The 26,844-nt window shown below is 39.3% G+C and overlaps 1 protein-coding gene across 2 annotated transcripts in view; it reads left to right on the top strand.

Annotated features, from left to right (window-relative positions):
- RALB (RAS like proto-oncogene B) overlaps positions 1 to 26,844 on the top strand; it is a 45,671-nt gene that overhangs the window by 1,268 nt on the left and 17,559 nt on the right. Inside the window, exon 2 of one of the 2 annotated variants that reach the window (XM_014249466.2) lies at positions 232 to 314. The gene's annotated coding sequence lies outside the window, so the exon portion shown is untranslated. Of the gene's footprint in view, positions 1 to 231; positions 315 to 19,660; positions 19,810 to 26,844 lie in introns of those variants that run through there. The other variant, XM_005519666.3, reaches the window with a different exon arrangement.

The following is a 26,844-nucleotide window of genomic DNA, read 5'->3' as shown; positions in this document are numbered from 1 at the left end:
GGGTCACAGCACAGTGTTAGTAAAAGGCATTGCTTTTTGTTGTCTGCTAAACTGCACTGTGAGGTTAAAAAATTGCTGATGTAGTTAGTCTTATGATAGAACAAAGTTGACATTTTCTATAACATGGCTATGATAAGAGTAGCAGGATGCTAAAGATGTGCTGTGTGCTGCTCAGCCTCAGCAGCACGGAGATTGCTGCACCAGAGGTGACCATTCGAATACCTCCTCCAGGGTTCTGCCTTCCTGTGACCTGTACCGGGTGCTTCTGATCCAGCTGCAGTCCAGAGACATCAGCTGTCAAATAGGCTTCACAGGTAATGTTTTCACATGCCTACCAATTAGTACTTTTACATCTCTACCAGTTAATTGGCTTGTACTATGCAACGTGAGGGATTTGTAACTCTTTCATTTAATAGAATATCACAGCAGATGTTCAGGTTTCCATAGAAATGTTTGTTTCTTGAATTCACTGAGATCTTGATCCAACAAAGCTGTGTGGCCATGAGTTAAGTAAAAATTCTGGTTTAGAAAACCATTACTTCCTTTCTCTGGATTTAAATTGCTGCCATTTATTTCCATTAAATGTAAACTTGCTTATAAATCATGGGAAAAAGTCACCTTAGTATTTCAATTGTATGATCTACTGAAGAATAATGATGTATTTTTATTCCTACTTATAGTTTGGTCTATCTACTTTGTGGCAATGATTTTTTTTCAACTTATAAACTTATTTCAAGGACTTCACTCACAGTTTTAGAATTCTAGAATACATGATGTAGTCAGGCCACTAGGTTGGCTACTTGGCCTAGATAATGCCACACTGAGTATCTCTAATCTCCTCCCTGTCCCACATGTCTTTTCCTGATTTATTACACCCTAGGTATTGAGAGCTCTTGTACTCTATGGAAAATGTCTAGGTCTGCCAGCTCTGTTCTGCTCCTTTTTCTCTGAGGGCAGTTTATTGGGGGGGTCCTTTTGCTGCCTCCTTAAAGAGCTGGAATTTTGCTTTACTAGAATTCAGGGACCTGACTTTACTCTTCATTTAACCCATATCTCTGGGGACTGCAAACTCCACCAGTGTGTGATCACAGCAGCCCAGGCTGCTGCCAATATTGATGTCACCAATTAACTCACTCATGTTGCTGACCAACAGGTCCTGTAGTTAATTAGTTTGTTGTCATGCTTTAGAAATCCAAAGGAAAGAATGAATCAAATGAAAGAGATGTGTATTTTCCGTTATAGAAATGACCTGATTCTGCTTTTGTAACTTGTTTATATATGTCTTCAAAAATAAAATTTCCAGCACTTTGCATTAAAGAAATGTTAGGTGCATAGGAAATGTTTAATTAAGTAATCCCACATAGCACTTGTGAGGCAGGCTCCCTCATTTTACAGGTGAGACAGAGAGTGAGGAAGTAAATTGACTTCCTTAATATCACACAGTGAGTCAGTGCTAATGCTCAAAATAGACTTTATGTCTTCTGGTTCTTTTCCCTGTATTTTAATCATCAAAGTAGACTTGACTCTAAAGTTGAATGAACCCCTTAGTCTATTAAAATAATTGTTCTCAATTTCATGTTGGAGTATTATGTTTTAATCACCTAAGCAATACTGAAATATTTACAAAAGTTTTCCTTTGTTAGGACCTTTTTGTCTTGTTCAGATATTGCTTCAGGGTATCAGCTCAATTGGTTTTGTTTACAGTGATCCTGAACTTCAAAAATAGAATCTAGCAGATCTCCACCAAAAAACCAACCAACCAACCAAAACAACAACAACAACAGCACTTTAAAAATACCCTTGAAACTCAATTTTTTTTTTATACTCTCATGAGTATAGGGCCGTTCCACTTAGTAATACCCATAGCTTTAATTAATGGAGCACACTAAAGTTATTGGCCCACAGAAAGCGAAAGATAGTCTGCTGGTTATGACTGCTGTCATGACTAAATGAAAATGCATCCTGAAGCACAAAAGAGCAACAGCATGTTAAGAAACATGTGCTTAGAAGTGCAGTACTGAACCACATGCTGGGTCATCTCTGAATAAACTGGTAGAGAAAGAGATCCAATCCTTGCACACCTGTTTAAATGAATAGTTCCCGTGTTCAGGTTAATTAAATGCTCCAGCAGCTTTGGCGCTTTCCTGAGTACAGTCCACAGATTTGTTTTTGCTGATAGGAAATACATAAATTTTTCCAATCCTTGCCATGTTACCTGTTTAATAGTGTTCTTCAGCATAGGATAGAATAAATGGCCCACAGAATATGTATGTAGGCATAAGACTTAAAAGAGCCTCAGGAAAAAGGAATGAAGAAATCGTATTACCATGGCTTGCTCCTTTTTAAACCTGAGTACAGACACAGCTGTCTGTTACACAGCCTTATACAACACTTTGTATCATACAGTATTTTTAGTGTGGGTGAAACAAGCAGCAAAGGCTGTGGTCAGCTCCTAGATTTTTAGAAGACTTTTTTGCCACATGTAATGAATAGGGCATTGCGGTATAGGCAGCCTTACAACTTAATTGAACTTTAACAACAAAATACCTTAAAGATTCAACTGCTTCATTGCTGAATGCAAATAAAGCTCCTAGGTGGCAGAATCAGTCAGTAAGTATTAGCATGCTATATTTATAGAAACAACTCTAAAGTAATTTAAGGTGTTGTACTTGTAAAGAACATTGTCACATCTTGCCTACTGAATTACAGGCTAGACAGAATGTTTAAGGTAAGATGACAAGGAGAGATGTTCCAAGAAGGACATTTTGCTTCTTTGGGATCAATACTTCTAGTTTACCATGTAGTTTTTCTTTGGAGTTTATCTTTTTCTTAAAAGGTTTACTATGACCATATCTTGCACTTTGCCACTAGGGCTATGTCAGCAGTGATGAGCTGTCCAAGACCCATCAGAATACCACTCCAACTTTGCTTTCTGTTTTTGCTAGAGACTAAGAGGTTTTTCTCAGATACCTCAGAAAATATCCTGATGCCAAGTGATGTGCAGTTTTTAAGACAGCACTTTCTGTGTACCACTATCAGGGACAAAGATGCTTCCTTTCAAAGGGTTTTTGAAAAGCAGGCAGGAGTTGTCTGGTACAAATTGGGCAAAGATGACAATTTTGTGACTTTTATAGATTTTGAAACCAAACCCAAGAAAGCAAGGCAAATAACTGATACTTTTTTAATTTTTTTTTTCTTTTTTGTAGCTCTTCATTTATGTCTCCTTTTATCTGTAGGTCCTATTATTAACCTGTTAAGTGTAATGGTAATAGTGTTTGAGAAGTTGAAAGTTTTAATCAAACATTAGACAATATTTGTGATAAACAGGGTTCAAAATTAGATGCCCAAGTGTTCTCTTCCAGATTGGGAATATGAAAAAATCTGTGGTCTGTGTGTTTGATCAAAACTAGCCAAATAGTAATTTATTAGTAGATGATGTAGAAATTAAATACATGAACATTCAATTAATGGGTAGAGATTCCTTTTCATTAACAATTCCTCTAATAAGTATGAAGAATGAGTCATCTTGAGGAAAGCAGAAATTGCTTGTGGATAATTTGAATGAGAATGGGGGATGCATAGTACACAATCACATTTGAGAAGAGTTCTGACAAAATAGAGGCCTTGACTTTTGGATGCAGAGAGTTACACTTGCTTCATCTGTTACTAAAGAAAATAGACACAAGCCAGATTCTATGATTAAGTAGATACTGTGCTTTTTTACAAAATTAACATTATTTAAGATTCTACTTCCTAAGAAGACCTCAGTGTGTCCTACCTACCTTAAGTAATCGGATTATTGGTCACTGCCCTCTGGCAGGTCTATTGCAGCCTAGTTCTGCTGATTCAGCACAGAAGGAAAACATTTTAAGAATGTCAGTTCTTCAAATAATGGGGATTATAGGCATGGTAACAGTACATGTTTGTGAAAGGTATGTCCTGCCAGACTTCATTCCCTGGGACGGCAAGAGGGAAACTGAGGTACAGCCATAGTGCTACTCTGAAGAGTTCATATAATTGTGTTATTCTTTAGATTTGATTCACAGAATTGACAAAGCATTTGTGGTAATATGGTGCTTATACATAAGAGCTAGAAAATGAAAGGGAAAAGAAAGTGAAAAGAAGTGTATAATGAGGGAGTTGGCCAGTTTATTTCCCTAGCTATTTCACTAAACTAGCTATTTGCCTAAGCACAGTGAAAGGGGCAAAGCTAAGCAATAAAAGTAAAAAAAATAAAAAAAAAATCCAATGAGAGTTACCTTAAACTCTGCTAGTTATAAAATATGGTGTTTGTTAGCAATGCAGACAAAGTAGATTTTTTTCTAACAATCCTTATTATGTGTTAACATGGCACCATAAAGGTCCAAGAATCTTGAATCACACAACTTGCAAAATACCCCTAGAATATTTCTTGCTGGAACTAGGTACAGCAAGACAAGTACAAGCTGAATCTATAAATATGGGGAAAACCTTTTCTGTTCAATAAAACAAGTGGTTTCTGCTGAAACTAGTTTTGCTTGAGGACTAATTTGAAGTTACAAGTATCTTTCAGTGCTGACAGCTGAAGGTAGCTTGGGGCCAGACTGTAATAACGTTCACTCCTTGATCTGATGGGCGGATGTGTTTAATTAACCTTTGTTTCTGCAGAAGCAGACATTCTGGCAAGCTGTAGGAATGCTAAAGAGAAATCTAAACTGCATTGAACCTAGTCATATTCTATATATCTAGTACTAGATATAGAATGTTAATGTAGATAAATACTGTTTCCTAGGAGATAGATAGGTATAAGCAATTTCCATAAAATAAATTTAACATGGATCCCCCTGTAGGAGTACCTGTCATTAATTTCACAAGGTCCAGCTTGTCCTATGTCCCTGGGACACTTGTCTTGTGTCTGACACAGTTCTTCAATAGGTGGTCACAAAAACATGTATTTAAAGTGGAAATATTCTGCTTAGTATTTTTTGGATGAAGTTAGACCTGACAGCCTCATTGCTTGTTCCATGTCCTCCAGTGACTTCTCCAGATACCAGAGCTTGGACTGACCCTTCCCAGAGCTTCCTGTAAAGTGCAGATCTTAAGGTTTATAGCTAATTCTTCAGAAGGCTTATGGAAAGTCTAATGCAAAGCAGATATCCTTTGCATGAAATTGCTGAAGGCACTGTTTTTTGCTTGAAAAACTAAAGCACTATAGATTACAATCATACAAGCACAGCAAACTCCCTGGCCACAATGACCCTAATCTTTCACTAAAAATCATATTTGTATGAGTGTTTTGTAAGAATGTAAATCAGAGCTTATTGTCTCTGACCTTCATCAGCTCTGCTGCCACAATAGCATCATTTCCTCTCTCCTCCCCCTAATAACCAACACCCTCCATTCCTCTCACTTCCTTTCCATCCCAAACCTTTCTGAGAGGCTTTTTAAAGCTCTGATTTGTCATCTGGTTTTGCTACTACTGTGATTTAAATGCCAGACTTCTTCAGTCCTGGTCATCTTAATCTCAGTCAGCCAAGTCTCTGTTTTCACTTAAAAGGCATCTTATGAGGTTGAATGTTGGAAATTCCTTCTACTCCTGTAGTCTAACAAACAAGGTTTATTCCCAGCTGAAGGAAACATTTATGTTGCAGCATTATTCTTACTAAAACTCTGCTGCAGCAACACAATATCAATCACAATCATAAACAGTACTTTTCCCACCTCAGCACTGTGGCACAACTCTTTCCTTCATAATACTATGCAAAAATCTCCACATTTTCACAGTATATAAGCGCTAGTGCTAAGGGTGCAGTTGGATTACTAATTTACTAATCCCATGCTTTGTCCACTGGGTTTCTGTTCCAGAATGAAGTGTTGTGACAACAAATTAGGTAACCAAGGAAAAATCAGACTGGCTACGACTATCAGGATTATGAATTCAATATAATTCTTCAACCTGTTCATACTGGTCTCTGTTTGTTTCTAGTAAGGACTGATGACTCCAAAAGCCACAAACTGCATATGAAGTTCTTGGGTGATGACTATTTCCTTTGTAATATTGCCCAGTGTCTGAGACTATCCTGATAGGGTTGTGCAGCCCTGTTGTGAGCAGTGTCCAATTGCAAAGAGAAGGTTTGCAGAAAGACTGAGGATGGAATGAGTCTTTATGTCCAGAGATAAACGGTGATCTCCAAAAGCTCTTAACACTGACCTAACTCAGAACACAGTCAGTGGATGCAGTCAGGTTAACACAGATGAATTTTGGAGATTCTTGACCAGCATGGTGCAAAATGCAGCCCTCTGGTCCAATCTGGTCTGCAGGATTATCTGTCTTTTCTGAAACACCTCTTCTATGGAAATTCCAATTAGCAAACTGCTGCTTTCTCCCAAAGAGAGGGAAAGGAGTATTATTCTCAGGATGAGCTGCTGCCTCATCCCAAAGAGAAGGAAATGTGGGCAGGGATACACCCTGATACAGAGCAGTTGTTGCTGTGTTTCTGTCTGAATGATTTTGAGTGCTTGGACATATGAAAGAAACACTCCTGGGGATAGTCTGGTACCTTAACTTTTTGCTGAACAGGTAAGAACAGCAGCACCTCTCCACCACTGCTGTTCTCGTTTGCTACTTGTTGGGGGGTGGGGAGGAGGGATGGGACACAGAGTAGGGAGCAAGGGACAGTAATTTCCCCCTGCAGCCTGTTGCTCCACCCAGCCTTCCCCTCAAGCCTGATTCACTGCTGAAGTATGACAGTGTGAATGGCAGGAGGTATGAACTGCTATTGATTGTCATCTCAGTCAAGCTAACAGGGTACCTCTCCAGACTTTGATCAATTAGATTTTTCCTCTTTGGAAGTAGTATAAACTTATTTCTTTTGTAAGCATGTCTGCTAATAGCAGGGGATTTTTCTGAAGGTAATCTTGGAACACACTGGCAGCTCCAGGCACTCTGTAAGAAGCCAAATACAAGGGAAGGGTGGAGTAAAGTTGCTTTTTGATAATAGGAATAGTCTACAAGAAAGTTTCCTTATCTCTCTTAAATGCTTGTTTTTCAGAAGGTAACTGTGATGAAAAGGCAGCATCTATTCTTCTCTGAATGTAAAATCTTTTCTGATAAGGTTTCTGGAAGAGCTATGTTCATTCAAATACTTCCTAAAATGCATTTCTTCCATAATGTGTTTCTATGCTAATCCACTAGGCGTTGCTATTTACATCTTTAAAAGAAACAGAGTACTTAATCTGGACAGATTGTAGATTAAAAATGACTAAATGCATGCAGGTCCCATGGGAAAGCATAGTCTCTGTAAAGAATCTATTGCCTCCTGGCAGTAGTTCTTTATATTGTGGTTTTATTACTTATTGTTGATTATAATCTCCACAAGGAAGGGGCATTTGTCTTTAAGCATCATTTATACCTTTTAAGGCATCATTTATGTCTGTAACTTTCTGAAATCACAGAATCACAGAATATTCTGAGTTGGAAGGGACCCATAAGGATCACTGAGTCCAACTTTGAAGTGAATGGCCCATATGGCATTCATACCAACAACCTTGTTGTTATTAGCATCATACTCTGACTAGCTGAGTTAATAGTGAAGGTCAAGAAGGAAGCAAGAAGTAATTTTAAAATACAAATCAGCTCCATGTTGAATAGCTGTCAAATTCTACTCTGCCATCTCAATGTATATCCAGATTGGTGCTGAAGTCACTAGAATGGAATATGGTCATAGCTCTTGAAACAGAGAGGACTGAAGGGGAGAGGAAGCCAGTAATACTGCATCTAATACATTAATTCCCAGTATCTTAGACTATGCAAACATTAAATAAGGCTTAGTCTGCAGGACAAGCTGAGTCTGTGCTATTTTATGTTATAGGCTGCTAATACACAGCAGAAGTGCACATCTGCTATGTAACAGTGTAAGAAGGTTCCCAAGCCAGGCAGTATTCTAGTGAAGTCACAACTGCATGAAATTACATTTGGTCACGTATTTAGGCTAGTATTTATTTGGACTTGCATTAAATTCTAGCTCTACAATAGCATTTTTTTCAGTGAAAACTTTGGGAAACCTCTGTGATTTACTCTGTGAAAAATTGGATGGAGAGACTATTTCCTCTGAGTCATCACTGGGAAAAATGCATTATTACAGAGGTGAAACATGTAATTGTGACAGCTAGAATTGAAAGAAAATAACTACAACTGTAGGTATTTTGAACATACTCAATTTTTTCTAGGTATACTGAACATACCCAAATCTGCTGATACATCATATTTCAAACACAAAGGTGTCAAAGCTATTGCTTTCCAAAATTGCAATTAATCTATATATCCAAAATTTTACATTTCTATAATAATTATCATAACAAAGTTAATTACAGATTGGTCCTTCACAACCAAAATACTCACTACTAGATAAAACATTATGGTTATTTATACAACAGAGGAGAAGAAAGAAATAAGATTACTGCATCCACCAGAAATGTCTGAACCCTCTATTTTTTAGCATTGTATGGATATCTGTCTGCTCTGTATTCTGGCAAGGAGGCCCTGCCAGAAAAGGCATAGGATGTTGTAGAGGTAGCAAGCTTGGAGCCAGGAAGGAAGGCAATACTTCCTGACACTCGTTAGCAATCACAGAGGAAGGAGAGCATCCTGCCTAGTCATGCTAAATCAGCTAAAGAGTCCCTACCAACACAGCAAATCCCTTACCCATCCTTGTTGAAGCCGAAGGATATTCAGATTTGGTTAGGAAAAAGAAGCCATGATTTTGGATGTGACTGTGCAAAGTACCATTAAACTTTACTCTTCTACACTGTGACTTTCTAATTTGCTCAAGGGAGCTATGAAATGAAGAACCTGAGGGCTTACCTGTCTTTGTCTCCCTTTATCAAGCACACTAGGTCAGTTTTCACCTTTTTGTGCTATGCCTTGGCTTAAATATTTATGCCATGTCCCATTTAAATTCTCAGCTGAGAACTTTCATTCTTTCAGCAGCACAACTACTGCACACCATTTTGTAAGATTCAAATATATTTAGTGTGACTACGTAGCAGAGTTTGAATAACAATGGTTTGTCTTTATACACAGAACTTCCATATCCATTAAGCCAAGGTGAGTCCTCAGAGTTCAGCCTCTTGTGCCCTAACAGTCCTTCACTTCTTTTCTAGCAATTGCCAGTTCCACAGGCAGTTTTTTTTATATTGATGTTTCAAGAACCCACCACAGTTAATTACACAGTTTGTTTTAACTGTTTAGAAGTGGATTTGGTTCTCTTTTTAGACAATTGGTCAGAAATGACAGATTTCTTTCAAATGGCAGAAATATTTTAAATGGCAGATTTAAAGCTGTCAAGCTCATGAGGTGATTCCACAAAAAAATTATTAGCTACATTAAATTCCAAAAATTCTTGTAAAACTTTTGTTAAATAATATAAATTTAAATTGGTATGTGCTCAAACCAGTGTAAATAGCAAGTTATATAGACTAGAATACACTTAAAAAAAAACAACTAACACATAAAAAACCCCCCCCAAAAATCCACAACAGAAACCTTAGGAAAAACACACACAGAAAAGTGATAGTAGGCTAAATTCTCAGACTGTGTTTCATAACTATTACTGCTACCATTTTTCAAGGACTTTCAAGCCAGTTCTGATATTTTGTCCCTTTGAGTTTGTAACTTTGACCATTACATTCTCAACTGTCATGTTCTTATCTAAACTATCCCTCTTAAAAGTTTCTATCTCCGCATTATTTCTGATCAGATTTGAATCAGCAAAGCAGAACATTTCCTGTCCTTGGTGGAATGAATCCACACTGGATATGAGGAGACGGTGTCAGCACTAACAGGATGCAGACCAGGAAGCACTGCATTTTGTTAACAGGAACTAGAACAAGAGTGGCAAAGTTTTGGCAGAATTAGAATGAAATGGCTGTACATGGAACAGAATAAGAGCTGGAACTAAAACATTTTTTATATAACTAAAACAAGGCTGCCAGCAGACTGGTTGGGTAGATTTGGAAAACATCAGGAGCATATGACAGAAAGGTTCAGCTCAAAACCTAGGGTTTGAATGAGAGCTCTGGCTGCCCAAATAACTGGAGCTGTGTCTCCGGCAGGCTGGAAAAGTCTGCTTTAGTGAGTTGAGAATACAAATGAGTTACGTCCTGGAGCAACAAGCCATTGACACTCTCCTGAAAATGAATAGTCAAAAGTTTGGAATTAATATTGGTCAATAAGAATAAAAACTGACTCAAAATCTGCTGGAACACAAAGCATGCTTCTCAGAGCGCTAAAAGTGCACATGGACCAAAATATAAATAGGAAATAGCTCTGTGGTATGGATCTAAAATGAGATCAGGAGTAGCCACAAGTGTTGTGCCTTCTAATGTATCGTAGCTCTGCTGCTCAGCACTTTCTAATCTGGACTAGCAAATTTTCACACCTCTTCTAGCAGCATGTTTAGAGTCTCTCTATGATCCAAACCTCTGACACATTTTTGAAATTTGCTAGATGGAGAAGGAATGAAGTCTCTAAAGGGATAGGTGAGCATGCTCCTGCATTAGCTGTCTGGAAAAGCACAAAAAGTCTTGTCTTTTGTAGCCAAAAGAAACTTATTTTAGCTTGAGGGAGATGGAAACCATCTTTTTAGAGAAGTAAATTTTGCAGCCTTTTTTCATGGTTGATTGTGACTTTGAGATCTGTAAAAACAGGCAGTATCCTCCTTTATGACAGCTGCATTCATAACAACTAACATGGTAAGAGGGCAGCCCTTTTTAATAAAAGCCTTTAGAAGGAAGAAGGTGAAAGTTGCTGATGAAATTGATGCTGTAGATGTGACCACCAAGGACCAATCATGGCAGTCACATCTTGTTTTTACATTTATGGCTTTTGGGAACTGACAGGAAAGATTATTTTTTATTTATATCCATTTCTCAGAAGTAGACCTGATAATTATCAGGTAATTCACCTGTGTCATGCAACAGCCATGTCAAAAGCCAACAGTTAAACTATATGTCATAAGGATCTTGTGTGTGGAGTCATCTCATGAGGACAGCTTTAAACCAAGAAAATTCTGGGGATGAGACAGAGTATTTCCCACACTGTCATCAAGCTGTTGAAAAAAAATCGCATTTGCTTTTAACTAGAATAGACTCCTGTATCTGAGGTCTCCTAAGGCCCTCTGGAATCATATGAGGATGATTTCTGACTTTTAATGCTGATAATCAATTCTTCTAACACAGGTAAACATCCTAAGTGAATCTTTTACTTCTATTTGCAAAATAGTTCCCCATCAGAAGTTTTGATTTTTTTTCATGCTGCAATCTTTAACTGCTTCTACTTTTTAATTGCCTTGTTTGCATGACAAGAACTAAGAAATGAAATTTCCATTAGAGATGTAGAACGTTAATGGCAGAAAATCTAGTATGGCTTAGTGAAAAGGAAAACTTTAGTAAAATCACAGCAGTCTCTAGGCAAGAAATTATAAGAATTGTAAAGATGAGCTCAATTTAATAAAGTATTAAAAATGAGTCCTGAAGTTCAAGAAAATTTTAACTGCAAGCAGAATAGTTCTGCAACTCTTTCTGCCATGATTCAGACTATATTTAGAAATGGTAGCTTAGACCTATCTCCATTAATATACAACAAAGCAAGAAAGTGCAAATCTAAGCTAAGTGGAAAAGGAATTGAGTTTTATCATGTTTTCCTGAATTGAAAGTTTCCCAAGTTATCCCAAGAAAACCCTTGGAGAGGTATAAGAAAAGCCACAAGGAAACTGTTTCTGAGCTGAGAAGTCAAAGAAGCCCAGCTGATCTGAAGAAAGGATTCTTTACATGCTAAAGAGAAGGATTCAGCAGGTGGTCACATTGCTTAGGCTCTGTGAAAGGAAGCTGAAGAGGCAGAACTACATCAAGCTCAATCTAGCATGGACGTGACATGACTGTTGCATTTTGCATGACATGATAGATATCTGCAGCCACAATGGCCAAATCCATGGCACTTTCCAAAGAGCATGAAGGACTGGGTTTTTTTTGGAAAGAACTGAAGGAAGATTACACATTAATTTTGTTGCATTGTGCACTCCTTCCAGAGAATGGAAATATAAGATTATGGGCCACCTCTCCACATTATGTGACCATTTCTCTAGTGATTAAATCTGTATCAATTGTATTAAGCATTTTGCAGATATTTTCACAGACAGAAATTTGTACAGAAGAAAAAAGGCAGGGGAAAAGCAGGCCTTGTACATCTTATGACCTGGTTACTATTCCATTTAAAATATTAGTGAACTATTGTATAGAAAATGGAAAGCCTAAAAAAATGACAAGAGTTATAAAGGGAATAACTGTAGTTATGTGAACCAGATCAAACCAATTCATTTTCTGCTACTGAAAATCTGATCAGGAAATACAGGCTAAAGGTCTATTGTTGCCCTTCAGGAAATCCCGCTTTAAGATGAAATTCATGCCTGAGTGCAGCAAAGCAATTTTGAAAAGTCAAAGTTTGATTAATTGTTCTCTGAAAGGTTGTGTAAAGCTTCTTACTAAAGATCTCAAAGTTACACAAAGGTGTTTTGTATGATTAAAGGCAATCATAGTTCTCAAGGACTTTTGGAAGATGCAGACATGGGTTTATTTTTTACTGTAAATTTTAGGTTTTCATTCTGAATAGATGGAACTTCTTGCATTAATTTGTTCAGCATTTGCATTACAAACACACTGATTCAGCAGTAGTACAGGTGCAGATTTGCAGTAAATGCACATACATAATACACAGATTCTGGTCTCATCTATTAAAATGTTAAAACAAGAAAATAAAATTTGAGACAGCCAAGATATGACACTATTCAATAGATGATATTTTATCAAAAAATGTCCAAAGAAGCCATTCTTTGGCCATTCTGTTCTAGGCAAATCTCTAACACAACTTGCAAGGTCTTAAAACACAGTCCTGCAAAGGAAGGGAAAAGCCAGACTAAATTAAAGGAAATATTCACTGTTTCCCAGTAAACAGCTTCTTTTAGGGTGCAAAATGAGATAAATTTGGGATTTCAACTATTTATTTTGAGATTAGCCAAGGTAGATGTGTGGCTGGATTTGCTTGTGACTACATAATACAGTTCTCTTGTGCTACAAATCCAGTGTAGCTTCAATGAATTTTGGGCACATGCAGTATTTCTGGCCTTTAAACACTATTTTAGTTAGGCACAATCACAAGTTTTAAATTAGAAATGTATATATACCCATATAGATATGCATCTCTCTCTCCCCTCACATATTCCTTGATATTTCCCCTTTACTTGCTCACATTACCCACAGTACCAGAAGTCTCAACTCAGAACTTCCTGGCTCTTGGCAATTTTTTAGTCTTCATTTTACTGCAGTGCTCTTGTTTTATTTTTTATAATATTCCAGGAATACATCATAATGAAATAACAAAACTTGAGGAATGAAGCTTATGCCATGGTTGTGAACTGAGAGAGTCCTGTACTTATATTTTGGCCAAGGTACATTACTTTTGTAGACTGAGGACCCCACAAACCAGCACAGCTCCTCTCAAGCTTTTCCAAAGGAATAGGAGATTTACTGTAAATTGCATCAGAAGACAAAATGTAGTGGGTTTTTTTTATTATTATTATTATTTACAATGTATTTATTAATGAGTTAGCAGATTGAATATTGATTAAACCTATTAATATATCAAATCACAATTTGCTACGAGTAACATAATTAGCTTCTAGCAGATAGGCTTTTCTAAAAAGTTAATCTCTAACTTTTCTGACAGATCCTAAGTATTACTGCTTGCTGAAAAGATGAAAAGCAATTCAAAAGCCCAAATGTTACAAGATACAATGCACACTTATGTTGAAATTGCTTTCCTTAATCCTTTAATGTAAAGCATATTGTACTCTTATTGATTCAACACTGAAAAAAAGGAGGAACTCTTTGTAGACTATATTAGTAGACTTTGGAGACTGTAGACTTATCAACCACAAGCAACATGTCTTTTCTAGACAAGAATGCTGTGTAAACTAACACATGAACACGCAGCTCAGTAGTGAAAATCTCTCAAATGCAGCAATATTACCATTTGACTGTATTATGTGCTTAAAAAGCTCTCTAATTGAGGACAATGAAATGCCATAACAATATGATATTTAAATTAATGTATTCATAGGCACACAAACTTCCTCATAAACTTCACTGGTGGAATAAGTTCCTACAGGTTTACTACCCACTTTACCCACTTCTTTAAGGCTTTCACCTCCATATTTAAATACAAGAACTAACAGTGAAGTGTTATATGGTGTAAATTTAGGGATTAGTATCTGTAGCCAAGTGCAGCTGAAGAGGAATTTTTGTAGACAAAATTTGTAGCCACTCATTTCACCATCCAAAACACTTCATACAGAACTTCCAGAAGAGATTTTCCATTCAGTTCCCATTTAGGCCTTCTTTAATTAGACATTTCCTAGCACAATAGTGCAAAGTTACGTTGTGGGTGCAAAAAAAGTCTGGCATTTTTTAGCTGAGTCATGTCAGAGTTTATTCTAGAAGGAGCGCCATTCTTGAATAGGTGAAATAGTCATAACAAAAACTGTGTTACAAAATTCAGTTGCCAAGATCTCTCTGCTAAGTGGTGAGGTGCTTTAGAAGAAAACAAAAAAATCTACTGCCATTTAAAAGGTGAAGGGGGCATCAGAGCTTCCAAACATTTGCAAAAGATGTTGTGCATAAACATGGAAAAGGGAAAACTGCATTTATGGTAATGAAGATAGTAGACTAAAAATTAAGGGCTTTCATGGTCGGAATATATTTACATAAAAAATTTATCTGGTTTAATTTTCAGAAGGACATTTTAACCTCATTCTAAGTTACATCAACTTAATTAGAGATTGTAGATAGAAGTAAGTACTTGAAAATAATATAATTTTAATTGAAGATTCCTTTTCTTTCTGAAATATTGCTCCCACACTGCTAGAATGCTGGCTGCTATAAAAGCCAATAATTTTCATTATTAATATAATATAGTTGTCAATAATTTAATCTGGAAATTTTGATTTAAAAATAAGGGGGAGAAGACCTGTTAGCATGAATATTTTTTCAAGTATGCTCACATCACCTTCCAACAGCAGCTGTTCAACAAGGTATCACTGTTAGACTCAGGGAGGTAAATCCTCAACTGTGTTAGCTGCTTATTATTCTGAAAAAAATCTCCTGCCTTATCTCTTTTTGTAATAATTCATGTTTTTACCAAATTGGCTTCAATGTGATCTGTAAGACACTGAGGCACACTTTCTACCCTACATTTAACAGGTAAAGCTTTACTTAATGTATCTGCTTCAGCAGTGCACATCAGGAAACATGGGCCAGCTGGAGGGAGTGCAAAGGGGAAGGAAAGTGACTGGCAATTAGGAAACATGACCTACAAAAAAACAACTGCAAAATCAGGTGTTATTTGAAAGATGAAAATAACTGTCAAGAGTGAAAAAGTAATTATTTTTGAATATTTATCATTCAGGTGCAAAAAAAGGGAAAAAAAGATTCATGGCTATGTGCAGTATGCAACTAATTAATATGTTTAATCTGCAGAAAGTGCCAGTTAAGGTAAATGTTGTTGGGTCTTTTCTTATGATAAGGTAGTCCAGTACTTCAAACAAACTGCTATGATAATACCACAATCTTAACTACATTTTAAAAATCGGCATGCCAAAAATTATATATGTGTAACTGATCTTGGCTTTGGGCCATGGAATGACCTCTTCTAACTCTTTGTAAACCCTTTATTTTCTTTTGATTCTTGGCTATCAAGTTATTTTAAATAAACTTAGCTCCTTCTGTAAAAGTTCCAAGATCAGGCCCTAAATCTGTCATGGTGTTGATAATCATGACGATCAGAAGTGTAACACTTGTAAAACTGGAATGTGAAATCCCTTACCTCACAAAATGTCAGTGAGAATCTCCTTAAAATTGACCTTGTGATATGATCCTGACAAATCCCAGCTGTATCTGAAATGGAAAGGTTATTTGACAATGAACTTTATTTTAGTGTGGTGACTTCCGGCTGTTTGTAACAAAAATAAAGTGAATGGTACAGTCAAAACACCATAATCTCCTACAAGACCAAAACCAGAGTCATATTTCATTTACTATTGCTTATTTCAGATATTTTTTAGTTTATTGCTTTATGGTTTTAGAATGCTGAAGTTCATAAATCATGGTGAGGTCAGCTGCATTCTCTTAAGTATACAAATAATAAAATGTAAATGTAAAATGTACTTCTTGTTAGGCTGTCCATGCCCAAACAGAAAATCATCTTTGACTACATTCATTTGGAACAAACTCTGTTTGAGGGCACATTATGTACATCTACCTCTTCTTACAAGTGATCTGAGCCTAGACGAACTCTGGCAGCTCAACTCTGCACATATAAAAAACTGTATTTTGAGAACAAAGGGACATCACAGCATTCTAGATAATACAGTGTGGGGGTGGTGTTTCTGTTCCCCAAGCATTCCTCTGTTTCCCCTATGAATACTATCAAAGAATAAACAGGTGTGCAAATGGTGTAGGAAAAGAGCTAAATATTTGGGATTTACATTTTTCCCATCACCAGTTCCTGGGACAAACTTCAGCTAATTTCTATTTATAACTGCTCAGAAGGGAAGCATGAGTCCTAATCTTTGCAAAGAAAAAATATTTACTGTTCAGTCATCCCACCACACTTACTGTTGTTTATGACTCTGGCAGTGACACACAGTGCCCTGTTACATTCTTAGTGGGTTAGAAACTAAATATATGCATAAAAAATACTGTCCCCATAGCTAGGAATTTGCAGTTTAAAAGACATTATGGCAGGATAAAGCAACAGCTGGAGAAAATTTTTTCCATCTCTACTGGAATTTTACTTGTTAAGAAAGTGTAAGCACATAGAATAAAATACATGTAATAGAAATGACAATGAAAAGGAATTTTCTCCCCTAAATTGTTCTATAGAATTCTTTTCCTAAAGTACTGAAGCAAAAAATATATCTGTAACCATGGAGATTATACCAGGCAACATGCATAATAATTCAAAATGTGGCATCACACAAATGTTCTTTGTCATGAGTGGACTACTACAAAGAGGTAGGTTTCCCCTAAGCAATTTTGAGAAGCAAGGCAGATGGGGTTCATTTCTTGACCCTCTTTTTTTTTGCAAGGGGAAGGGGGAAGTGTCAGCACTGTGGTATGTGCAGGAGAGAACTGTATTGCATTCAGTTTGAAAAGATTCAGCTTCCCAGGTTCCCGGCAGTTTTTAATCATAGATACAATTTGCTGGAAATGTTTAGCTTCTGTGAATCCTCACATCAGAGAATGAATCCACCACAATGCCTGCGTGGCATGAAGGATGGCCATGGAGACCCAGTTACAGGATAAATAGTAAACAGTGCTAATTAATTTTTGCTTGGGTCTTCTTGGGTTTGTTCATTCATTTTTAGGACCATATACAAATGTACAAAATCTATATTAGAAACCATTCCTGTTTAATATTAGAAATACCACATATTTGCTAATTTAAGTGTTAGCGGAAAACAGGATCCCTTCACATTTGGCAATATTTTTTTCTCTGCTTATTCTTTCTCTGCGTGGATGGCATCAAACAGCAAATAGCTCTCAATCTGCCAGCTTCTAGTGCAGGATGAATATTGATGCAGTTCTGATACAATATATAAGGCAGAAGTAAAGAATTTCTGTAATCAGGACCTTTCATATTACCTTAATTTAATAATTTCACTTTTCTTCAGAAGGAGTTAACTAAAATCAGGCGGTTTCCAGTCTGAGTTAGGAAGAGAAATTGATGATGTAAGGATGGTGTAAATCCTGTTTACTTACAAACAGTACAGAAAATGTTGTTTCCTTGAAAAGAGGAAAAATTCAGAAGATACTTCCTTTTTATGCAGTCCTGAAGTACTCAGCTGTTTCACAGAGCCACACAACCACTTTTTTTTTTTTTTCTGCTACAACTTCTTTTTTCCAATTCCTGGCATTTTTTCCCAACTCTGAAATTACAGATTTTAGTAAATCTCTTTCAAATTCCTCCTCCATGTTTTTTAGCTTTGGCAATAGGCCATTGTTTCACCTATCACTTTTTCAAGGATGAATTTTTTTTTTTTGCATTTATTTTAAGTGACAGGCCTTTTTTATGCTCTCCAACTTGAAAATGCAATTTCATCCACCCATCAGTGGATAGAGCTAGAATGTAATTCTTTCCCTTCCTCTTCTGCAGGAGGCCACATAGAAGCCCAATGTGAAAGCAGGAGTTAACACAGTTCCTTAAGGTATTACTTCTGTCCCAGAGGAGCTGAATCCCCAGAGATCAGTGGTAATCATGATTTCCATTGTTTCCCAAAGTGGGTGTTGTCATACAAAGCATGTTTTTCCAGAAGGAATAATTTTACCCAACATATTCACTCTTAAATTTAGTGAGTGGAATTCAAATAGGTCAACCTTGAAGCCTAGAAAAATTAAGCAAATTAAAGCAATGAGAAGAGGTATGTTTTCTTTTGTAACTGGCAAGATAGCTGTGCCTGACCGTGTGATTAGTAACATTAGAGATGGCCAGAGAGAATTTGGATTTGGGAACTGATAAAGACTTGAAGAAATAATCGCAGTAAATACAGTAACAGCCATTATTTTCTTCTGAGCAGTGAAAACTGCTTCGTGCTGCACACACGTGACAGTATTGCAGCTCAATGACTTAATAAAGCACTCAGCACTCCCAGCCCTTATGAGTCAAGTCAGGGACATTTCCATTCCTTTGCATTCTGACTTCATTTCTGCATCCATTGGTAGAATTTGCACTAAAATACGTGATGTATCTAAGACAGAGCCCTTCCTAACTCCTCTTTCCCCTGCACTCAGCGCTGATGAGGCCACACCTCAAATGCTGTGTCCCGTTCTGTCCCTCAGTGCAGGAAGGACACCGAGGTGCTGGAGTGAATCTAGAGAAAGGCAACGAAGCTGGTGAAAGGTCTGGAGTACAGGCACTATGAGGAGCGGCTGAGGGAGCTGGGGATGTTTAGCCTGGAGAAAAGGAGGCTCGGGAGAGACCTTCTCGCTCTCTACAACCCCCTGGCAGGAGGCTGTAGGCAAGTGGGGATCGGGCTCTTCTCTCAGGCAGCCAGGGAAAGGATGAAAGTGCACAGCCTCAAATGCGCCAGGTGAGGTTTGGGTGGGACATCAAGAGGAAATTCTTTACAGAAAGGGTGATTAGACAGTGGAATGGGCTCCCCAGGGAGGTGGTGAACTCACCATCTCTGGACGTGTCTAAGGAAAGACTAAATGTGGTACTCAGTGTCATGGTCCAATTGACATAGTGGTGTTTAGTCATAGATTGGACTCGATAATCCCAGAGGTCTTTTCCCACTTAAATGATTCTGTGATTCTTTTGGGTCACACCGAGCCGGCGGGACTCGGGGGCACGGACAGAGACCCCCGTGGGCTGGGGCGGGCAGTCCCTTCCTGCTGCTCTCCGTTGCTGCGTTGGCGGGACCGGCCCCTCACGCGGCAGGGGCCGCCCCTCACGGCCCTCCCACCGGCCCCGCCCCGCCCCAAACCTGATTGGTTCCTGAGCGCCACGTGACCAGCGGGCGGGCGGGCGCGCGCTCGCGGGGAGCCGGGCCCGGCGGGAGTGGCGAGGGCGGAAGTGCGCGGCGGGGGCGCGCGGGCGGCGGCGCTGCCCCCTCAATGAGAGCTGGGGTGCGGCGGCAGCGGGAGTAGCGGGGCCGGGGGGCACAGCCGAGACGGGAGCCGGGCTGGAGCCGCCGTGCGGAGCCGCGCCTTAGACCCCAGGTAGAGTGAGCAGCGACCTCGGGATCCCTCAACCCCGGGCTTGTGGCGGCCTCAGCCGTCCCGGCCCCGCGCCCTCGGTGAACCAGGCGTGAGTGGCCGAGTCCTGGCCGCAGCCTGGGGGTGTGGCTGAGCCCCCCGGTCTCTGCGTCCTGCGGAGAGGGAGGGACGGAAGGTGCGGGGGTGCCCGATGGTCACTTGCGGTGCGGGGCAGCCCCTCTCTCCGGGGTGCGTGGGGCGAGGAAAGCTCCACAGCTTCTACCCGGGGGTTCCTCGGCTGTGGGAGAGCACCGGGGTAGGCGAGGGGAGAGCGGGGGCAGCCGGTGACCGTCAGGCCTGCGCGGGAGCCGCAGTGGGAGGTGAGAGGCCGCGCTCATGGATTCGGCCGCTCCTGCGGCTCCCGGTGGCGCTGGGCTGAGGTGGAGCCGGGGACCGCTGTGACTCCTGTCTTCAAGTGGGACGTGGGGGAGGGAAAGGGCGAGGAGGAGCTGGCCTTGAGCGTTAGTGCAGGCTGCCCTGCCTTCCCTTGGTGCCCTCGGATAAGTGATAACGTTTCGTCTGTGGGAGATAAGCAGAGGGTTTGGGATGCTGTCGGTCTCAGCTGAGCCAGAAGTTCCTGGGGGATCTTGTTTTGTCTGGATAGCTTCTCACTGTGCCCGTCTTTATCCTCCCTGAGCCTTACCGGTGTAGATCTTGTAGGAAGAGAAGGGTGGTGCCTGAGCGTGACCTTACCTGGAGAAGGGCAGGGAGTGAGGTGAGACAAAGCAGCCCAGTCATGTCTCCTGAACAGCTGGTGGAGGCCTAACTCGGTCTTTCTGCTGGAGCCCTGTTGAATCGATTCTATTCTGAGAACAGGAGACTTAGCCTTGACTATGACTGGGTATTTTCATGGTGGAAGGGAACAAGGAGACTACACCTGCAGTCTGGAACAGCCAAGCAAGGAGCAGTCTTGCCATTTTCAAAGCTGAAGTGTGCAGTCTGAGTAGTTTTGGGTTTTGCCTTTTTTTTTTTTTTTTTAGTTTAAACTGTTCTAATGTTACTTCTCTGTTTCTAAGATCCTTGTTTCTCTTCTGAGGGACAGGGAGGTGCCTTGTCTGTTCTCATCCTCAGGTACATGATTTTCAGGAAAAGCTATTTTTTAAAATGTTTTAAACACTCCCTGCCCCTCCCCCCCCCATTAAAGTTGTCAAAGTGAGTGTAAGAACTAACAACTGGGAACCAGACTTGTGGTTCTTGGAAGTGATTTGTTTGAAGGCTGAAAATTATTTTATTACAGAGAATTTAATAGCAACAGCTCAATCTTACTTGACAATAGCATCTTTGCACTTATTCGCGTATAGCAGACTTGGTAGAATAATTTTAACTACTTGTTGGATTTTTGCTTATGATCAGATGATACCAGTTTACCATGGTGAAATATTTCCTTTATTAGATACTTCATTTAGGAACAGAATAGCCTTTACACTAGGCCTGTAAACAAGTTTCCTATATTAGCCTTTTAGTAGCAAATTGTTTATTTTCACTTCTTTTGGAGTAAGCCAACTTGATTCTGTTTTGCATGCCTTAGAAGAAAGTGAAGCTGACCTGTTTTTGCTAGTGTTATGTATATACTGCAGAGGAATTTCTGTTCTAAAGATTTAACTGGAATGCTTTACAAAAGCTCTTGACTGAAAGCTTAATTTGATCAGACAATATCCTTTCTTGGCCATCCTTTAAAACTCTCAAACTTGTCTCTAATTGTCAGTGCAGTGGTCCTGGAATCTGGGTAGAAGAGCAGTTCAGGCATTTTGATCAAATCAAGTCAGTAAAGATGGAACACTGCCTGGACAACTTGGATGTGTACACTGGAATCCTGGATGGTTTATAGTTTCTGTGATCTAGTGCCTCATTTGGGCTCTAAGATTTTTTTCAGCTGCTTAATTGATTTTGCACCTACTGTTTTTTGGCCAAATGCTGGATAAGACTATCTTCTTCTCTAGGAAGTGTTGGGGCCCAAGCTGCACATGGAACAAAATTGTCCTTTGAACAGAGCAGAAAGGGCCACATGAAACAGCAGAACAAACTCTAGCATCATGATTTGGGAATCTGGTTCATCGTTTGTTCTTGTAAACCTGTTCACTTCCCAGGCAGTGAATAATTGCACGTTAAATCATTTCTTACTAACTAGAATCAAGCTCCATGTGACTGATTAAATGAATTGCTTTCTATTACACAACGAATTAATGTGAATTAATAGCCTCTCTTAGCAGGGGTACTGAAGGAGCCTGTTTCTCATGACAGCTGTGCAGGCACTAAGCACCCATGGGAGCGCAAGTGCGCAGTGGTATCAAGACAAACAGTGCCTGAGGTCAGTAGATGTCTTGTGCCTGTTGCTGTAGCAAGCAACTCAGGATGGCAGTAGTGGTGTCCAGGGGTTTGAGTGAAAGACAGTGTCTGGGGCGGCCACAGAAGCAGATAAATGTCAGCGCTTGCTGCTTTTCACTCCCTGTGTGCCTGACTTCAAGTAACTTTGCATGACTGACTTAGGAGAAGTGCTGATCCCAGTTATCAGCTAGGTTATATAGCAATTTATATTCTTAAATTCATTCAGTCTTGAGTTGGAAATACTATCCTGCTGATAAAAACCTGCAGTTTTTAGGTTTTCTCTCTTCACCTTTGAGCCCCATGTCTCTGCTAACTGTTCTTCATCACTGTCAAGCAGTGGTGATAAGGTTCCATTGCTTATTGCCTGCTATTGCTTGGAGCAGCAAGGTCAGCAAACAGTCTTGGCTATTTCACTCTCCTAGTTGTCAATTTTATGGCTTTTGTTGTATGATACAGTTGATACTTGCTTCTTGATAAGAGGCTAAAGAACATGTATTTAAAAAGTCCTTGTTAACAGCTGCTGAGGAACAATCATTTTGTTGATAGCTCTTTTAGCCCATTAAACAGAACTAACCAACCTTCCTCCGTGCCTGCCCCAGAAATATCAAGTTGTCTTGTCATATAAGCAAGATAAGTCTTTATAACTCATGCTTTATCTCTTCATGTTCTTCCAAATACTGCTGTAATAGTAAAATTAGAGGATCTGTTTTGTTTCTTGTGCTTGAGATGTGCAAATGTGTTTTTCAAGACCTGTCAAAATGAAAGTCATGGAGTCGTGTAAAGTGAGAATGTTACTTAGGCTCATGTGTAAGTAGCTACTTTATTCTTTATAGTAACAAAGTGCTTGCTTAGAACTTCAACTGTTTTCTGTGGAACCTTGAGCCCATAACCTTCCTTGCTGAAGTTGTTGACAAAGGAATAATAGTTGATTACACGAATATGAGACTTAATGGAAATGCAATCCTGACTAGGAGTCTTTGCTGGATCACAAGTCAAGGACCAAAAAAGTCAGTTCTGGGATTTTAAGCATTTGTTAAACTCTTAATCCTGTCAGCTGTTACTTTGTGAATTAGTGTTGCTGTCGGTTGAAGTGATTAGTGTTAAATATTTTGGGCCACTAATAATGCAGCAAAACTGGAGTTTTTAATATGTTCTTAAATTTGGAATGTGTCAAAACTAATATGAAGCATAGAACTGGAAAGCTGAACACATGCTGAGTTAAGCAGATGCTGTGATTTCTCTGGGGTCTAGCTCTTCCTATATATATTTTTACGTATAGTGAAAGATTAATTTTCAGAAGAATATTGGAGACCTAAACTTAGTCCCTATTTTGGGCATAGTAGATGGACATATAAAAGAATGTTTCCAACTTGGATTTAATATCGATGACTTTTTTTTCCCCCAAGCTAGTGGTTTGAATCGCAGGTTTAACAGAGAAAAGAATCCCACTTTATAGACAAGATTGTTATGGAGTACTGGATTACAGGGTTATACTTAACATGACAAAGCACTTTAAAAGATTATTTGTAGGAACTACCTGAACCCTGGACTTCATCCTGCAGAATACACTCTAAAGTGGCTTTTTTTTATTTTTTTTTAAAGTAGATGTTTTATAAGGTTAGTGCTACCCTGCTCCAGAGGACGCTGTCTTGGACACCAGTCTAAAGCAGACATTTAACAAGTGAAGTAGTTTTAGATCAAGTTGCATGCCAGTTGCCTCAGCTTTCCAGAAAAGAGGTGGTTTTGCTAATTAGGGAAGCTGCTCCCTGTTTAAAATGAATTAATTGTAAAGTACGTAGTGATCTGTGATACAGCCTTTCCACTAAACTGCTGCTGCAGTAGGAAACTCCTCTCCGTGACGGTACTCTTCTGCTATTTAGTGTTCTTGGCTTACTGTGAGATCTCATTTTGGGTAGGTAAGGAATTCTCATTAGTGTACTCACCAAGAAGTCTCACTGACTGACTTTTATGGCAGCTTTCTGCTTTTATCTACCATGTCATAAAATAGACAAGCCAAGAAGTTTAATGAAATGGTGTTTCAAAAGACAGCACCAGTTTCAAGCACACATTCCTATCTCTCTTTGCACTCTATCATGTTTCAAAACACAGTTTAGGGATCAATTTAATTTTTTAAACAATTCTGCAGGCATTGGAAATTTACTTTTATGTTTGTCTTATAAGGCAAACTAAATTCACAGTAGGCTTTATTGGTTGAATCTGTTCTGAAGTTTTAGTGGAAGGAAACTAATTAAAATAATTATGAGGCAGACCATTTGTTGGCGATACTGTGCATCTTTATCTTCATTTGGCTTGTAAAACAGCGATCAAGCCGTGTTCTTGTCCAAATCCTTTCCTTAAGTATTTGCAACTGTCTTCTAATATCATCTAGTATAACACGGGCCATAGCAGAACATGAACCTGTTATACTTTTGTAAATAAGTATTAGATAAGGTTTCTAATTAAGTGTTTGTCATGATGAATTGTATTAAGTTTTCCCGCTCTGCTATACTACTTATGCAAGTTGAAAAATGGGCCTTCCCACAGATAAGATTTGTAGCAACTGCATTGCTGGGCACAGACTTGACTTAAAGCTGCTGAGGCTGGAAGGCACTTGTGGAGACTGCCTAGTCCAGTCTTCCTGCTGACTGTGCTACTCCTAACCCATAAACTGGCTCATTATCATCTCTAGGCAGAGCTTTGTGCACTCCAGTGTTTCTTATGGGAAAGACATCATCTCTGTGATCCCAGTGAAGTTCTAACCCCTGCAGCTACATGCAGATCCCCAGCATCTCCAGCTTATTCCCTGTACTGCATGCATTAGTGTATGGAAGCACCCTGTTGTGCTGATTTCCCAGGACAGGCATGAGCTGTGAGATGAGCTGGCTGTGTATCAGAATAGTGGGGTTTTTATTCTGGTTAAGTGCTCTGCAGAGATAGGAAACGTCTCCAGGAGCACACAAGAATAAATGCAGTTTATGTTGTGTACTTGTTCTGTATGTTCATGTGACCCATCATTTGCTAGCTCATAAAGGGAAGTGTCCTGACCTAAACGTGTCCTAATTCTCTGTGTTGAAGTCAAGTGGTTCTGAGTTAATGGTCTGCCATCCAATCCCAGAGCTGCCAAACTTGTTATATTTTGCCACTCTTCATTTTACAGGTGGCTGTGTTGGAGAGCACACATTTGACAGTAAATGTTTTTATAGTGGTAGGCGCAGCACTCCATGAGGGACACCAAAGTTAGCATTTCTCCCATAAGTAAAGCTCTCCACAGCTTTTTAGTCTTCTTAACTGTAGGGATACTGAAATTGTGTAAGACCCCTGTACTGGTGTAAAAATCCAGTTCCCATTTGAAGATAGAAATACTGCTTTTGGCTTTGGTATGAAGTATATGAATATAGCAGTCTGGAAAACTGTCTGTTATTGAAAACATCTGCTCCTAGGCCAGTAGAAAGGCAGCTTCTTGCATGTGCAGAGTACCTTGGTATGTTATTCACTCTACCTGATTGGGGAAACTGGAGTAAAAGTCTATTTAAAGGTGACTTAACACAGCAGCTGAATTAAGGGTACTAAATGTCACTATTGTTGCCTTGAGTGGTGTAAATGCATTGATTGAAAGATGGAGAGAAAGGTTCAGTGCTTGGCACTTGTGTGATGTTGCCTGATTGAGGGAGCTTAGTGACTCACTGTACACATCTGTGAACCCCACAGTGAGGTGCTTAAAATAGTGGAAGTACTTTCATAGACTATAGGAAGATGATCCCTGAATGCTTCTAGGGAGCTGGGATTCTATGGTTAAGAGTGAGTTCAGGATGGGGGATTATTACTTGCCTATATGTATCAAATGTGGTCTCAATAGTGGCTTACATTCCCCAAATGGAGGTGTGAGCATGAGACATTAACTTCAGTTTGTGAGCAAGGATTGTAATTCTGTGGGCAGAGACAGTTGATTCTGCTGGTATTACCTAAATAATGTTTGGACTTGGGATTTATCCCAGACGTCCAGTTCACTAGGGAAACATGATCTAGTGAGATACATCCTTTGGGGGAGCAGCAGTGGCAGCTTGTGGCCTGTCTGCAGTGTTTGGTGCCATGTGTGGGACCAATGGGCTGGGTGTGGCAGCCCCAGGGCTGGGTAACAGTAATGAGAATCCTACAACTGTAGCACACTTCTTGGTTGAACTGGCATTTGTGGGCGTTTGTGAAATCAGTGGTAGTGATAACTTCCTTGTGGATTATATAGTTTCAGGTTTTTCACTGAAGTAACTGAAACCATGTTGTAACTTGGTGCTGAGGTAATATTTTGGTTATTTTGAGCTGTAGTGTGCCACTTGAGACACTGATCGTGCGATCTGAGATGTTTGACTTGGCCACTGTATTTGTTTGGCTCCTGGAGATCCAGTTAAAAGTTGGTATGACATTAGCTATCTGAAGCATGTGACCACTGTCTCTTAGTGGTTTGGTGGATTTTGTGTATGCTGTGTATCAAAGATGGTTATGTTTCTCTATGGGTGAGCTTTCAAAGGAAGTATAGTTGAAATACACTTTCCAAGTCTGTGGGAGGGAGGCTGTAGAACAAGTCTGTTGCCCAAGTGTCACTTTTCTGGTATGAGCCAAATTAAACTAGTGTGAACAGTGGTGTCATAATTCACCCTAAGTAATTAGGTAACTAGACTG

Source organism: Pseudopodoces humilis, chromosome 8 (genome assembly GCF_049639895.1).
Source record: "Pseudopodoces humilis isolate 2021_Gansu_Grassland_sample_001 chromosome 8, ASM4963989v1, whole genome shotgun sequence".
Taxonomy (NCBI): domain Eukaryota; kingdom Metazoa; phylum Chordata; class Aves; order Passeriformes; family Paridae; genus Pseudopodoces; species Pseudopodoces humilis.
This window is presented reverse-complemented; position numbering and strand designations above follow the sequence as displayed.